The 15796-nt window shown below is 41.7% G+C and overlaps 1 pseudogene; it reads left to right on the forward strand.

Annotated features, from left to right (window-relative positions):
- Positions 1 to 5625: 5625 nt before the first annotated feature.
- LOC126459156 (5S ribosomal RNA) lies at positions 5626 to 5743 on the forward strand (annotated as a pseudogene).
- The last annotated feature ends 10053 nt before the right edge of the window (positions 5744 to 15796 follow it).

Below are 15796 nucleotides of genomic sequence, written 5' to 3' on the forward strand. Positions count from 1 at the left end.
CATATACGTATTGATACTCCATCACGTCATCAGCAACACTGCACAAATAGAAACTGGGATGATAGAAGAAATTTGCGAAGTTCCTTGGACTAGTGGGTAGCATGTATTCAGCCAATGAGACGCTTTACTATGAGAGCTCGATTCACAGAAGTCAAATTTCTGCACATCTTGTCTGTTGGTCGGTAGTTTTGGAGTCTGAGGTAATATTTCGTTGATTGTACCCCTTATGGTAGGCGTGCTCGCTACATTCAAGTTGCAGCTATTTTTAGTGAGATCACTGTATGCTTGTGGCTTATCCCAAAGATTTTTATTCTGTTCTCAATATCGGGTGAGGTATAAAACTGAAAGCACGAATTCGATGAGTTCATCCACACGTGGAGCACCCTCTCCTTCGGCATGACAACACCAGGCAACACAAGAGCGCTGCAGCATCTGCAAAAAAATCCGGTACCTTGTGTTCACTGTCATCGATTATCCTCCATTCAGTCTCAGTTAGCCCCCTCTGATTTTCATCTGTTTCTAAAACTCAGAGAACACCTCTAGGACTTCAGACAGTGATGAAGCGGTGTAAGCAGAGGTGAGGCTGTGGCTCCGTCAGAAAAGTTGAAACATTCTAATGTGGCAGTATCAACATATTGGTCTCTTGTTAGGAGAAATGTGTTGGTCCCCAGGGTTACTATGCTGAGAAATAAATATGTAGACAAAAGAGCAAAGGTGTAGAATGTTAATAGCGTTTGTCTTATTTAAAAATATTTAACAGTTTTCAAATAATAAATTCGGAGGCATTAATTTTCAGCATACCCTTGTACAATCTACAGCACTCAGCTGGAACGAACTAATAGTTCTCGGTATTGTAGTTCTTACAGTAAATTATTTCATGTTGTATTTGCATTCTGATCGAAACCGGAACCTAGGTTTTGTAATGGGTTTCAGTCCTGTTTCCACTTAGATCAGACCATCCAATCATTCTGCTGGCATCTGTTCACGTACTAAATATTATAAGGTGTAATGCAGATGTTTTTATAAGTGGTACATTAATACGTACATAATCAGTATATTGGATGTTTTTCCTCTGGATCGAACAATCTTCTCCCAAAACTTCACAAACTTTACCATCAGATGTTTTCTGCATGGCTATTCTGCACAACTAAGCAGGCCATGCCTCAAATAGACTAACCGTTTTGTGTCCGTAAATCTGTACATCAACATCTGACCTGACGCCGAAGGGAAAAAAGTGTTAATGGCTTGCTCTTGTCACATGTACTAAGTAATATAAAAGCATTGGACTTGTAATGGCTGTAATTGTTTATATGGAAATGACGTAAGTACTGGTGTAATGTTGTTGAGTACACCGGCCTCAGTCACCAACAGAAATAACGGCACGTATATCCGTTACACTTGTATATTCGCACCTCGTCAGTTGGTAGCAGGTTGTTTCAGCTCATTAAAATCGTCATTTGAAATATTTTTTCCAGAACTGTTGTTTTTAAACTTTTCCTGGGTTCTACTTAATGTAGGCTGCTCTACAGCTGCTCCTTGGGGCACAGACGTTGTTTATTTATGCATTGCGCACTTAGCGTGACCAGATTAGAGCCTCAAAGCCCTCTCTTATATCTGATCAAGAATAACCGATACAAAAAATATTACTTAACAATCACAATAGTAGTATTTGCATTATCAATAAAAGCAAAAACTGGTAGTAATACCAATAATGTTAAGAAGTCATTAAAAACGGTATTGATTAATTTAGCATTTTTGAAGCCTTATATGGTATCAGAGAAAATGGCGGGGATAATGAAAGTGACAGTGCCTTCTACGAAAGAAGAGAATTTCACTACAGAACTCTGTAGATAAGGGAAGGGAAAAGTAGTGGGTGAGAGAGAGAGTTGACTAGAGGAGCTGCAAGAAGAGATAGCTAGCTATTGGGATAGGAGGTGGGCCATTGTTTGTCTTTTGAAGTTTGAAAATATTTTAATTTTTCTAATATTTTAAGGAAGATTGTTCTAAAGTCGGATTTCTGACACAGGAAGTGGTTTAGAGACCATAGCAGCGTTGTGTAGTGGTACAGAGAGGATTTTACTTTGCTGAGAACAAGTTGTGGTGGTAGTGTAAGCATTGAAGATAAATTGGAAGTAGTACAATGATTGAGAAGACGATACAGCAGACAGAGGGTATGATAATCTTTACGTTTATCGAGGGTAACCATGATAATTGTTCATAGGCAGGAGTGACATGGTCGAAATAGCTTACATCATAAATGTATCCCACAAACGCTTTCATCAGCAGTTCCAGCTGACTTGAATACTCATACGAAAATCCTTAAAAAATAATCTCCATAGTCAAGGGTGGGGAGTGTTACTGACTACTACTTTTTAAGCTCGCGAGGAAATATTTTTTTGCAGCTCTATGTATTGAATGAAGTGATGCTGACACCTTCTTACATACAGCAGTTGTGTGGTCAGTGCAGTCTAAGTGATGGTACAGAATTATTCCCAAACTCTTTACTGAAGAATGGAAGGTTTTTCTGTACTGTTTAGGATTATGTGTGGGAAGAGGTTCTCCGAACTGCGGAGTAACAAGTCTTTTGCAAGCAACTAAGATTGCTTGAGTTTTAGGTTGTTTCAGTTTCAAATCTATTATCCTTAACGCTCGCTTATGTGCAATCAGAACTTTCTAAGTGTTGAGGTACCTCAGAAAATTATTCCGTAAGAAGTTACTGAGTGGAAATATGCAAAATATGCAGCTAATATAAGCTACCCACCACATAGCCCTATTGCATGCGTTGTGTTCATGTGCGGACACAGTGCCCAGCTGTGCGCATCTCAGCTGCCTGCACACTCCTCCGCTACTGCCTGCGAGTGGGCAATCGATGGTGTTAACTACTTTCCCCCTGTGTGCACTCGTTTGTTTTGTAAAAGGAATTTATAATAAGTATTATGTACATATAACTACTTTCTCCCTCAAGAATTTCCTTTGTTTTCCTTTCACTACGTGTTTAAGTCAGCTCGCAGCCTTCAGCAGATGATGCTATGCACCTATTGTCTGTTTAATTGCGCCAGCCTCAACAAATGTTCTGGACATTCCGCAGCAGTACTCGCATCCTTTTTACATCAGCATTCAAAAGTAAATCGTTGTTCACAAAAAATTATGGTAACTCCAGTAGCACAGTCATCATTCTCTACAGATTGTCTCATCATATATTCCATTGAAAGCCCCCTATTGGTACTCATGGAAACTATTGCATCTGAATTCTTAAATAAGAATAGACGTTGTCCATAACACAAACAGCATCCACATGTGCGCGAGATGGGCGATTCCTGTAAGGAAGTCTCCATTTACACTGAAAGTCCTTAGTTGCATATTCTACAATTAATTTTTTGGGCTAAATAGTCATTCTCGCAAGTAATCATTTCTGGTGATCCTTGATATACTGTATTCCTTTACCATTTACATTACAAAGCGTAACTGTTCTCCCTTCTATTCCAGTCTCGTATCGTTCGTGGTAAGAAAGATTGTTGGCATTCCTCTGTGTGGGCTCTAATCTCTCTGATTTTATCGTCATGGTCTCTTCGCGATACTTCAACAAAAGCCCGTACCGAGCTATTGAGCGACTCTCTTGCAGAGTCTTCCACTGGAGTCTGTCTATCATCTCTACATCTACATCTACATCTATACTCCGCGAGCCACCTTACGGTGTGTGGCGGAGGGTACTTATTGTACCACTATCTGATCCCCCCTTCCCTGTTCCATTCACGAATTGTGCGTGGAAAGAACGACTGCTTGTAAGTCTCCGTATTTGCTCTAATTTCTCCGCAACGTTTTCGCGATTACGAAATGATCCTGTAACGAAGCGTGCTGCTCTCCGTTGGATCTTCTCTATCTCTTATATCAACTCTATCTGGTACGGATCCCACACCGGTGAGCAGTACTCAAGCGAACTAGTGTACTGTAACCTACTTCCTTTGTTTTCGGAGTGCATTTCCTTAGGATTCTTCCAATGAATCTCAATCTGGCACCTGCTTTACCGACGATTAATTTTATATGGTCATTCCATTTTAGATCACTCCTAATGCCTACTCCCAGATAATTTATGGGATTAACTGCTTCCAGTTGCTGTCCTGCTATATTGCGTCAATTCGTTGCAGATCCTCCTGCATTTCAGTACAATTTTCCATTGTTACAACCTCTCGATATACTACAGCATCATCCGCAAAAAGCCTCAGTAAACTTCCGATGTTATCCACAAGGTCATAACATATACTGCGGGAAAAATGAAATTACTTCACCTGGAAAGAGCACGTCGATTTTGATGCGATAGCGGCATATGCCAAATGGGGAATTATACATGTAGTAATAATAGTTTCAGCGTTGTCCGCCAACACGTAGCGTTGTGGCATAGCTAGCAGATTGTCATCTGTCTCCACCCTTCAATAAAGAATGCACTTACTCAGAAGGCTCGGTGTGGTGCAAACACGTGGAACAAGCAGGCAACCATACCACGGAGACTCATTCGTGCTTCCTACAGCCAAACAAGCGAGTTTGAAAAGGGTCAAATCGTGGCCTTCTGAGTAGCAAAAGTCCTTTCGGAGAATGTCCACACACATTGGGCGCGCTGCTTCATTTGTGCAACGATGCCGGGTATCAGTGCTCACGTGAACATTCTCACACCCGTAGACGAGGTTCTGGACGTTCACGCAGCACAGACCTCTGCCAGGATCGTCATTTTGTAAGGGCAGTAGTGGCAGATCGTACAGCTACCACAGCCCAGATAAGAGAGCTTGTGAACCCAGACGTGCCAAGACGAACTATTCCGAACCGGTTATTAGGAGTGGACATGCACAGCGTCACGTACATCCCTAGCCCGTCTTCCACTCACTCCACAGCATCGACATGCACGGCTCGACTGGTGCCGTCAGAGGATCACCTGAAAGATGGACTGGCGTACCGTGGTTTTCAATGATGAAAGCAGGCAAGTGATGGACGTCTGCTTGTGCTGTTTATGGAGGAGACGTTAACCAGCACTCGCTGCATGCAGAATGTCGGTAGACCCGTTCCTTTGTTGCTCTTGCAATGGGAAGGTAATGTGTTGTTCCAACAGGATAATGCTCGCCCACATATTGCCCTTGAAACTCAACGAGCTCTGCAAGATGTGCAGCAACTTCCCTAGCCAGCACGATCTCTGGACGTGTCTCCAATTGAGCACCTGTGGGATATGTTGGAAAGAGAAGTGACTCGTGCGACTCGTCTACCAATAACTCTTACAGAACTACTTGAGCAGGTCAAGCAGGCGATAACGTGTCGCAGAACAGTATTCGTTATCTGTACGGTCGCCTGGATGCCATAGTCAGCTCTTTCATTGCCGCCCGTGGAGGCTACTCACGTACTAGTATGGGTGTTGCAGCATGGGCCGATACCTCGTACCTCAGAACCGCTTGTGCTATTGATCTGTAAATGTAATCATTTCATGTACTCCTTATGCACTGCTGCAACAATAAATCTTGAGTGAATTGGAAACCTCTAAAAAGGCGTATTACTTTTTTCCAGCAGTGTACTAGTATGTTTTACATCCGGGTTTCATTTTTTCCTAGCTCATTGAATAAATTATACTTTCTGTGTCTGTCAACAACCAGCGGCCTTGCCGCAGTGGTAACACCGGTTCCTGTCAGATCACCGAAGTTAAGCGCTGTCGGGCTGGGCTAGCACTTGGATGGGTGACCATCCGGTCTGTTCAGCGCTGTTGGCAAGCGGGGTGCACTCAGCCCTCGTGAGGAAAACTGAGGAGCTCCGGTCACGAAAACTGACAACGGTCGGGAGAGCGATGTGCTGACCACATGCTTCTCCGTATCCGCATCCAGCGTTGGGCCTTCATGGCCTGTTCGGACGGAGGAGTGTCTGTACTCATACTTTATGCTATCTGTTTTCTATGCATCACTTATTTTCGTTTATGCAGGCTTCCAGTATATGGCAGCAACTTGTTGCAGAAATGTTGTTTCTGACTAGAAACTAGAATGTTTAGAACATGCTGTAATATGCTAATATAGCCTACGTTATCGAATGTGATTATTTCATCACAACAATACAATGATAGCTTGTTTTCTATATTCGTTAACGACGTACACTTTCAGTTCACAAGAGGGAGTGCAAGAAGAAGAAGAAGAAGAAAGTGAAGAGGCAGGAATGTGGTGAGAAAGATGGTGGAGTTCCAAAGATGAAACGGCCTAGTAAACCTAAACCTGTACCAACAGCGTGGAAGCTCCATGCTATGCACATACATGGTATGTAAATAAAATTCATAAAAATCGTTCCAGATGTACGCTGCCTGGGTGGAAATGTTTCATATTTAAGCAGTGCAGTAAATGCGGAATATATCTCTGTTTCATATAAGAAGTGGAATTATGAATTTTTTGATTGGGCCTACATTTTCACATATTATAATAAAACATTTTGTGTTGATTACATAAATATATCTATGTATCTAAGTTGTCAGTTTATAAATAAAATTCATCAAAGCACACGCTCAAAACATTTTATTAGTGGCATAAAAAACAAAATTTATCTGAGGCTTTATGTAGCACATAAGCTGCAAGTCCTAAAATTTTGGTGAATCAACTTTTTTTAATTTTTAGTTTTAGTCGTATTTTGTCCCACTATAACGCATAGACCTCTAATATAAGCCTTTCATTCAGTATATCTAATGTTAGGATTAAGGGGTATAACTAACATGCTGCATTAAATTGTTCCGTAATATTAGTAATTATTAATGTACGTTCTTGGTAATGAAATCGTGTAATGAGTACCATATGACGATGAAACTAAAGAGAAAATCGGAAAGTGGGCTCAGAAAGTTTACACTTTACAGTCTTATCGACAACGAGGTCATTATAGAGATGGGACTGTCTATTATGCACTCGAAGTAACATAAAATCCACTTATTTCTTAACAGGGAACATCTGATAACGAAATTAAGTAAATGCTAAGTGCTAATGAAATAAGCATCTGAAATTCGTTAATACTCACGATTTCGTCAACATAATTAAAATGCCGGCTGTTTTATTAAAGATACGTTCTGCATAGGAAGAACGTTTTCTCTCTACGGGGTGCGGCACTGAACCAGAGAGAACAAATCTGTCGCTACTGGGCCTGGGATCGAAACATGAAATGGTTTTGAATCAGCTCGACTGTGGCACATCAGAGAAGTCTGTCTTCTATTTTCTTATAAATTACAAGGTTTTGGAGCAGAAGCTGAAATAATTTTCTTTTCTTAAACATTATTCAAGTCTGTGAGCCTCAGCTGGCGATCCGTTCTTGCCATTGCTCCTGTGTAAGAAGCTATACGCAGCTTACATCGAATTATAAGCTGTCTTCATTTCCTTTGGAAACATTTTCTTTATCTCCACTACAGGTTCTACGTTTCTCTATCAGTGGTGATTTTTGAAAATTAATTCTACACGAATTTACACGAGGAGAGCATGTTGTGCGTTTGAGTAGTATGCCATTATTAGGTAGCTTCATTCACAACGCCGCGTCCGGATATTGCCGTTAGCGAGTTCCGTCTTTAGCTGTTGAGTCCGGGGGAAATCCATGAGCAGAGAGCCAAGGGTGACGCATGGCGCCTGTATTTGTGTACAAACAAAGCGGCGACCGGCGCCCGGCGCCAGAGGATGTGCACAATGGCAGGAAAGGGGGGGGGGGGGGGGGGGAGAGTAGTGGGCGGGGACTCGGGCAGCTCTTAAGCAGTTGCGTTCCACCAAAGGAACCAGGTGACTAACCTGCTTCTTTTACGCTAGTCACGTACATATGATCAAACATCAAGGGAAAATTGCAGAACTCGCAAGCTGTCAGGAAGTGGAACAGCGGAAACGGGTAGAAAATATTTTTTTACTGTTTACTAAAATCGTGTGTTCATTACATACAAATTATTATGTAGGAATGAGATAATGCATTTTAATCAAAACTACGGAAAACTTCTCAACAAACAGGAGACTTTTGGCTGATATCTACAGATGTATCAGACAATGACAACAGGAGGTTTTGGCTCAAGACAGAGTAATAAAGAAATTGCAACTTTTTTCATTCTGTATAAGTTACGTATCTACCTGCAAGTGAAATACATTGCACGAATATTACTGCAGTTCAAACATTCATTATCTGCAACATCTATTCACAGACTGATTTACGAGTAGATCATTCGTTAATAAATGGTAGTTACAGAGAAAAACGTCTGAAGGGTAGAAGAAACACAACTTGTCAAATAAATAAATATCCCAGACCAAGAGAGCATTATATATTATCACTTCTCAATAAGACTTGCTGAATGCCTCTCATTATTCTGAACCGCAGTTACAATAGAAACACGCATTCGCCAACTGAACTCACAGTAATTTTTACTGTCGGTAAGTGAGCTACTAAGCCTTCGATACGTAAGTTTCCAAGTGTTTGGCTGATCCTCATATACGTGTTCTGTTTCACCAAGCGACGTGCAGTTTATCAGGATTATCTTTGCATGTTGTAGGTTTTGATAAATAAATTACTGCAAGTAGCACTTCTGTAATAAACAAACAAGTACGTAATAAATGTCGTCTCTGGTTGTTCTTTAATCCGACATGAAATACAACATACCAATGGCACACCAAATTTACGAATACACACTATGCATACACCTGTCCTAATGAATTATACAATTTATTTTGCAGGTTCGTGTCCCAGTTCTGTTTTGTTGTACAATAAATTGTATTTCAAATTGTCCACCTAGTAATGGTAGTAGTAGTAATAGTAGCAGAAGTAAGTGGATCGAAACAGCATATCCAGACACTCTGGGATGATAATGGCATTGAAACATGAGTTGACACTCGTAAAGCTGAAATACTAAACACCTTTTGCCAAAGCTGTTTCACAGAGAAAGACCGCACTGCAGTTCCTTCTCTAAATCCTTGCACGAACGAAAAAATGGCTGACATCGAAATAAGTGTCCAAGGAATAGAAAAGCACTTGAAATCACTCAGGAGAGGAAAGTCCACTGGACCTGACGGGATACTAATTCGATTCTACACTGAGTACGCGAAGGAATTTGCCTCCCTTCTAACAGCCCTGTACTGCAAGTCTCTACAGAAACGGAAGGTTCCAAATGATTGAAAAAGAGCACAGGTAGTTCCAGTTTTCAAGATGGGTCGTGGAGCAGGTGCGCAAAACTATAGGCCTACATCTCTGATATGGATCCGTTGTAGAAATTTAGAACATGTTTTTTGCTCGCGTATCATGTCATTTCTGGAAACCCAGAATCTACTCTGTAGGAATCAACATGGATTCCGGAAACAGCGATCGTGTGAGACCCAGAAAATATTGGATACAGGCTCCCAGGTAGATGCCATTTTCCTTGACTTCTGGAAGGCGTTCGATACAGTTCCGCACTGTCGCCTGATAAAGTAAGAACGATTGAAGAGTTTTTAGCAAACAGAACACAGCATGTTGTTCTCAATGGAGAGGCGTCTACAGACGTTAAGGTAACCTCTGGCGTGCCACAGGGGAGTGTTATGGAACCATTGCTTTTCACAATATATATAAATGACCTAGTACATAGTGTTGGAAGTTCCATGCGGCTTTTCGCTGATGATGCTGTAGTATACAGAGAAAATTGCAGCATTAGAAAATTGCAGCGAAATGCAGGAAGATCTGCAGCGGATAGGCACTTTGTGCAGGGAGTGGCAACTGACCCTTAACACAGACAAATGTAATGTATAGCTAATACATAGAAAGGAGGATCCTTTATTGTATGATTATATGAAAACGGAACAAACACTGGTAGCAATTACTTCTGTAAAATATGTGGGAGTATGCGTACGGAACGATTTGTAGTGGAATGATCATATAAAATTAATTGCTCGTAAGGCGAGTTCCAGGTTGAGATTCATTGGGAGAGTCCTCAGAAAATGTAGTCCATCAACAAAGGAGGTGGCTTATAAAACACTCGTTCGACCTATACTTCAGTACTGCTCATCAGTGTGGGATCCGTACCAGGTCGGGTAGACAAGGGAGATAGAGAAGATCCAAAGAAGAGCGGCGCGTTTCGTGACAGGGTTATTTGATAAGCGTGATAGCGTTACGGAGATGTTTAGAAAACTCAAGTGGCAGACTCTGCAAGAGGCGCTCTGCATCGCGGTGTAGCTTGCTGTCCAGGTTTCGAGGGGGTGCGTTTTTGGATGAGGTATCGAGTATATTGCTTCCCCCTACTTAATTATAGAGATTCGAGCGCGCACGGAGGCTTTCCGGCAGTCGTTCTTCCCGCGAACTATACGCGACTGAAACAGGAAAGGGAGGTAATGGCAGTGGCACGTAAAGTGCCCTCCGCCACACACCTTTGGGTGGCTTGCGGAGTATAAATGTGGATGTAGGTAGCAGGACATATTTATCTGTACATAACTTTTACAAGGATACTGGACATGCCTTGGTATTAGAAAGTAAGAAAAATAAATAAGTAATTCACGTATACATTTACAGACTTACACGTCTAGAATGACAAGGATGGCCTTAAAATAATATTAGGCCATACCTGCATTCGCCTGAAATAGTTTAGGGAAATTACGGAAAATCTAAGTCAGGATGGCTGGGTGAGAACTGGAGCCTCCACTCTCCACAGTTTTTAGAACAGTGCTACCTTCTCATTCGGTTTGTTCATACTATACAGTACTGTTTTACAAATAAGTTATTTAATAATGAGGAAAGGCTAATGCTAGAATGTCCGTTCGTTTTTTCACTCCCAGACTTTGAACACAATACCCACACTATATACACATTCTTTCATAACAGTAAACACACAGATGTGAGGATAATTTAGCGCACTGGACTTCCAATATGCTAGAAAAACTGAATCAACAACCGTCAGTAACAGACACTTTTAAAACTGTCTTTTTAAATAAATTTGCTTTAGCAATTTCTTTAACCTCTACTTTTTCTATCTTGGTAAATGTGAGTTCAGTCTGCAATCTTGTTCCAGAGCTGTTTGTGTTGTAATTCGAAATATTTTTTTGATGTATACTACTGTTTGAGAAATGTATTCACATGATGCATTTAAAATCTCCAGTGTTCTGAACAAATCTTTACAGTGATCTAGACAGCTATTTTTTTGCTATAGTCTCATGGTCCTTTCGTGCAGTTAAAAATTGTGTTCCTATTTTGTGCATATGATCCCAAAAAAGAATGGCACAGCTAACAACTGAGTGCACATATCAGTAGCACCTAACTAAAAGAGAATGGCTGTTACATATTGATGATGAAACTTTAAGAACGTAATATGTTTGGAAGTATCTTTGTGTGTTCACACTACTTCAACAGAGAATCATTCATTCCCAGAAATTTTACATCTGATGCACTTTCTATAGAGATGCCATCCACATTTAATAGTGTCATTTTCCATCTTCAAACTGAAATATGTTGTATTTGTTTTCTTTACGTCAGTTTAATGCTTACTGGCTAACTGAAAAATTCCTTGAGGTTTTCATCTGCTTTCTCTGCAAGGAGTTCTATTGTTTTCTCAGTGACTATAATATATTTTGGCTCTGATAGGTGTTTTACCCAACTTTAGGCATATTTGTGGTATGTGTTACCTCTACTCTTTGTAAACTACCTGCCATTAGCTACTGATCTTATTTGTAATTCATCTAGCCTACTTAGTAGAATCGTATGGTCAATAGTATCAAAAGCTTTAGAAAGATCTAAAAATATGCCTATGACACCCCAATCTTTGTCGAGAGCATCAAGTACCACTTTTGTGAATTCTACTATGGCTGATTCCGTACTTCTATGACTTCGAAAACCAAACTGTGATTCACTTAAAAGGTTGTGTTTATTCAAATAACTGATTAATCTTTGTATCATAAATGATTCTATTATTTTTGAGAACCGTGTCAATTGGGAAATGGGACTGAAATTTTCTGTCTGCATTACCTTTCTTTAGCAGGCATACATCTCTTGCCTCTTTTAAATACTCTGGGAATTTCTCTAATGTAAAAGGTTCTTTTGTTGCGTGTAAGGGGGCTTGCATAGTCTATGTATTTTTTCAGTACACACAATGGTACTTCATCTAATCCTTTCTTCCTTTTTATTTTTTAGTTTTTGTAGAGTTTTATTGGCTTCACGTTCTGTGGCTGGTAGCAACATCATTGTACCTAATTCATAATTATTTACAGATGATACATTTTTGCTGTTATATCTCTGAAATACTCGAAAATCGCTCGTTCACACAGTTTACTTTAACTCCCTCCCTTACAAGTATGTTATTATGCCTTTGTTTGTCCCTCCCCTTTTTTATGACATCCAAGACTGCTCTGCTGTTATTCTCTGCCTTGTATATTATTCTTCCATTAAATGCCTTTTTTGCAGCAATCTGCACCTTCCTATAAATCTTTTGTTTACCTATGATGTAAATTCAAGAACTTATGACTTTTTTCGTGGAACTGAGATAATTCTTGACACTGCCATGATCCCTTTGTTTTTGTGCAACATTAATAATTATGTAGGTACTTTCGGAAATGTCTTTCCAAAATTCAATTTAAGTAATGTTGTGAATTGAATGAACTTCACATTTAAAGTGGTTTCTCTATACACTTCGTCCAAGCTTCAGTCTACTAGTTCTTTTGAAAAATCTTGTATTTTTATTTCTGATTAATATGTTTTGTAAACTTGCAATTTAGGGAATTTTTGTGTACCCGATTTTACTCTTATAATTTGTCAGAAGTGGTCTGATAGTCCAAGATCTTTTGCAGCTACATCACACTTTTTCCTGTGCATAATTGTTCAAATGGCTTTGAGCACTATGCGACTTAACTTCTGAGGTCATCAGTCGCCTAGAACTTAGAACTAATTAAACTTAACTAACCTAAGGACATCACACACATCCATGCCCGAGGCAGGATTCGAACCTGCGACCGTAGCGGTCTTGCGGTTCCAGACTGAAGCGCCTTTAACCGCACGGCCACACCGGCCGGCGCATAATTGTAGCCACATGGTTAATTACTGATGTGATCATTGTAGCAACCCTTGTACTATTGACCAACAGTGACATGCCAAAACTCTGAAGGATATTTAAGACAGTGCTACCCGTTTCATTGATGATATATGTACTTACGTTTATGTCTCCACACAAAGTTATGTTAACTTTTATACTTGAGATTTTACCTAGAAAACTGTTAGTTTATTCAAAAAAAGTCCACTCTGCTACTAGGAGATCGATACGGGTACAAAATAATTAATTTCTTGTTTTTTTTTAAAGCCCTGTTAAGTCAGTAGCTGATATTTAAAGTGTTGCCTTCATTAACAGTACTAAATTCATGTCTTGAATCTTTTTTGTTTTGTTTTGGTTTTAGATCGCAAAACTGCTATGGTCATTAGCGCCCGGTCCGTGACTTAGGAAACAGTAAAAAACCGAACATGGAAACCAGCAGCAATGGGAACGAAACTCAAAAAATAGGAGAAACTAAAAGCAGAAGGAAGGCGTAAAACTCCACTACAGAAAGGGGGTGGTTGTCCCCAAAAAAAGCTTCAAATGACTGACGTCATTTCACTGGCACTAATAAACTCGAGAACGCGATCGGCCGAGCGCGTGTCATCTGCTAAAATTGACGATATATCAGGCGACAGCTGTAGACGGGCGCGTAACGGAGTAAAATTGGGGCACTCAATTAAAAGGTGTCTTACCGTCCACAGCTGAGAGCAGTGGGGACAGAGTGGGGGAGGATCGCCGCTTAAAAGAGGTCGATGGCTAAAAAGACAGTGCCCTATCCAGAGTCTAGTTAAAATTACCTCCTCCCGACGACGCGTTCGGGAGGAAGAGGTCCAAGCACAAGGAAGAGCTTTCACAGTCCTGAATCCGGTGGACCGGAGGGTGGACAGGGTCAAGAGCTTGGAGACTGAGGAGAGAGCTGAGAGAATCTGAGCAGATAACAAACTGTATCCGCTGATGGCGGCGGATGTAGTGGACAGCCTGGAGAACAACGTAAAGCTCCGCAGTATAAACCGAACACTGGTCGGGAAGCCGAAAGTGATTTGGGGTGTCGCCAACAATATAGGTACTCCCTACACCTAACGATGTTTTCGAGCCATCGGTGTAAATAAATGTGGCTTCCGTCATTTGTGCACATAGAGCAGCAAATGCACGACGATAAACAAGTGAAGGGGTACCATCCTTGGGAAATCGACAAAGGTAACGGAGCAGGCAGATCCGGGGAGGGAGCCAAGGCGGTGCTGTACCCCAAGTTGTCAAGAAGGTTTTAGGAAAGCGGAAGGAAAGATGGTTGGTTGGTTGGTTGGTTGAGGTTTAAGGGACCTAACAGCAAGGTCATCAGTCCCTTGTTTCAAATATGCGCCATTCCGCTAATGGGACAACTCAGTAAAGTCAGAACAATAAAACGGAAAAAGGGAAAAAACGTAAAAAGGCAGTCATGTTGTCATTGGTGAAAAACAAAATGAGGGAAGTCGGCAAGAGAACGAACCCAACACTGCTGAAGCAGCATAGGCAAGACCACCTGTGACTTAAAAGGTACAACTGCTATAATTTAGAAAGTACGTATGGGAATAGAAAGACTAACCAAGCCTTAAAAAAAGGGTAAAAACAGAGTAAAAGGGGATGAAAAGAGGAATTCGGTCAGGGAGGTGAATCAGGAATCTCCGAACACTGCTTACAGTGGGAGACACCCAAACACTCACCGCCCCGCCCCAACACCAGAGAGGGATTAAAAACCTTAAAACTGAGAATAAAAACCACTTTCCCGGAGAAAACCGAGAACCAGAGAGTCCATCCGGGAATCGTCAGCCAACATCAAAGGTAAAGTGTGGGGTAGCCTGTACTTAGCACGCAGAGCCAAAAGAAGGGGGCATTCAACCAAAATGTGGGCTACTGACTGGAAGGCTCCACAACCACATAGTGAGGGTGGCTCATCACGCAAAAGAAAACCATGGGTCAACCGAGTATGGCCAATGCGGAGACGACACAGTGTGGTCGAGTCCTTTCGGGAGATGAGAAAGGAAGAACGCCATGAGCCTGGTGTCACCTTAATTGCACGAAGTTTATTAGACAGGGGAGTAGCCTCCCAAGAATTGGCCCATGACTGTGCGAAGTGGGATTTGATGTGAAGCCGTAAATCCGCTGCAGGAGGGGCTACAGAAAACGGGGGGTAAGTAACTGCTCCCCCAGTCAAACGATCAGCGAGCTCATTACCCGGGATACCCACATGGCCAGGGACCCAAAGGAAGTCAATAGAACAAGCAGCACGGTGAATATCAGCGAGATGGTCATGAATGGCAGAGACCAAGGGATGGCGCGAAAAACACCGGTCAATAGCAAGAAGGCCACTCATCGAGTCCGTGCATAACAAAACGCGGTTGTGTTGGGACTGTCTAATAAAGGTAAGGGCCTGAGAAATTGCCATCAATTCCGCAGTAAACACCCCACATGTAGGTGGCAGCAGATGACTTTCCGTTCCAACAGAGGACGTGAAGGCATACCCAACACGATCAGCAGATTTAGAGCCATCAGTGTAAAAAACAACAGCATCCCGAAACTCCCACAAAATTTGGCGGAAAAAGGAACGGAACACCACCGGGGGGATGGAATCTTTCGGACCGCGGCGGAGATCCATCCGAAGTCGAGGCCGAGGAACTAACCAAGGAGGGGTGGAGGGGAGGGAGCGAGGAAGACAGGACAAAGAAGGAAGCTGAAAATCACGGCGAAGAGACGCAAGGCGCAGCCCAACCGGTAAACCCGCCCTAGGGCGGGAGTCAGGTGGGCGACGTCCATGGTCTGGGA

Source organism: Schistocerca serialis, chromosome 2 (genome assembly GCF_023864345.2).
Source record: "Schistocerca serialis cubense isolate TAMUIC-IGC-003099 chromosome 2, iqSchSeri2.2, whole genome shotgun sequence".
Lineage (NCBI taxonomy): Eukaryota > Metazoa > Arthropoda > Insecta > Orthoptera > Acrididae > Schistocerca > Schistocerca serialis.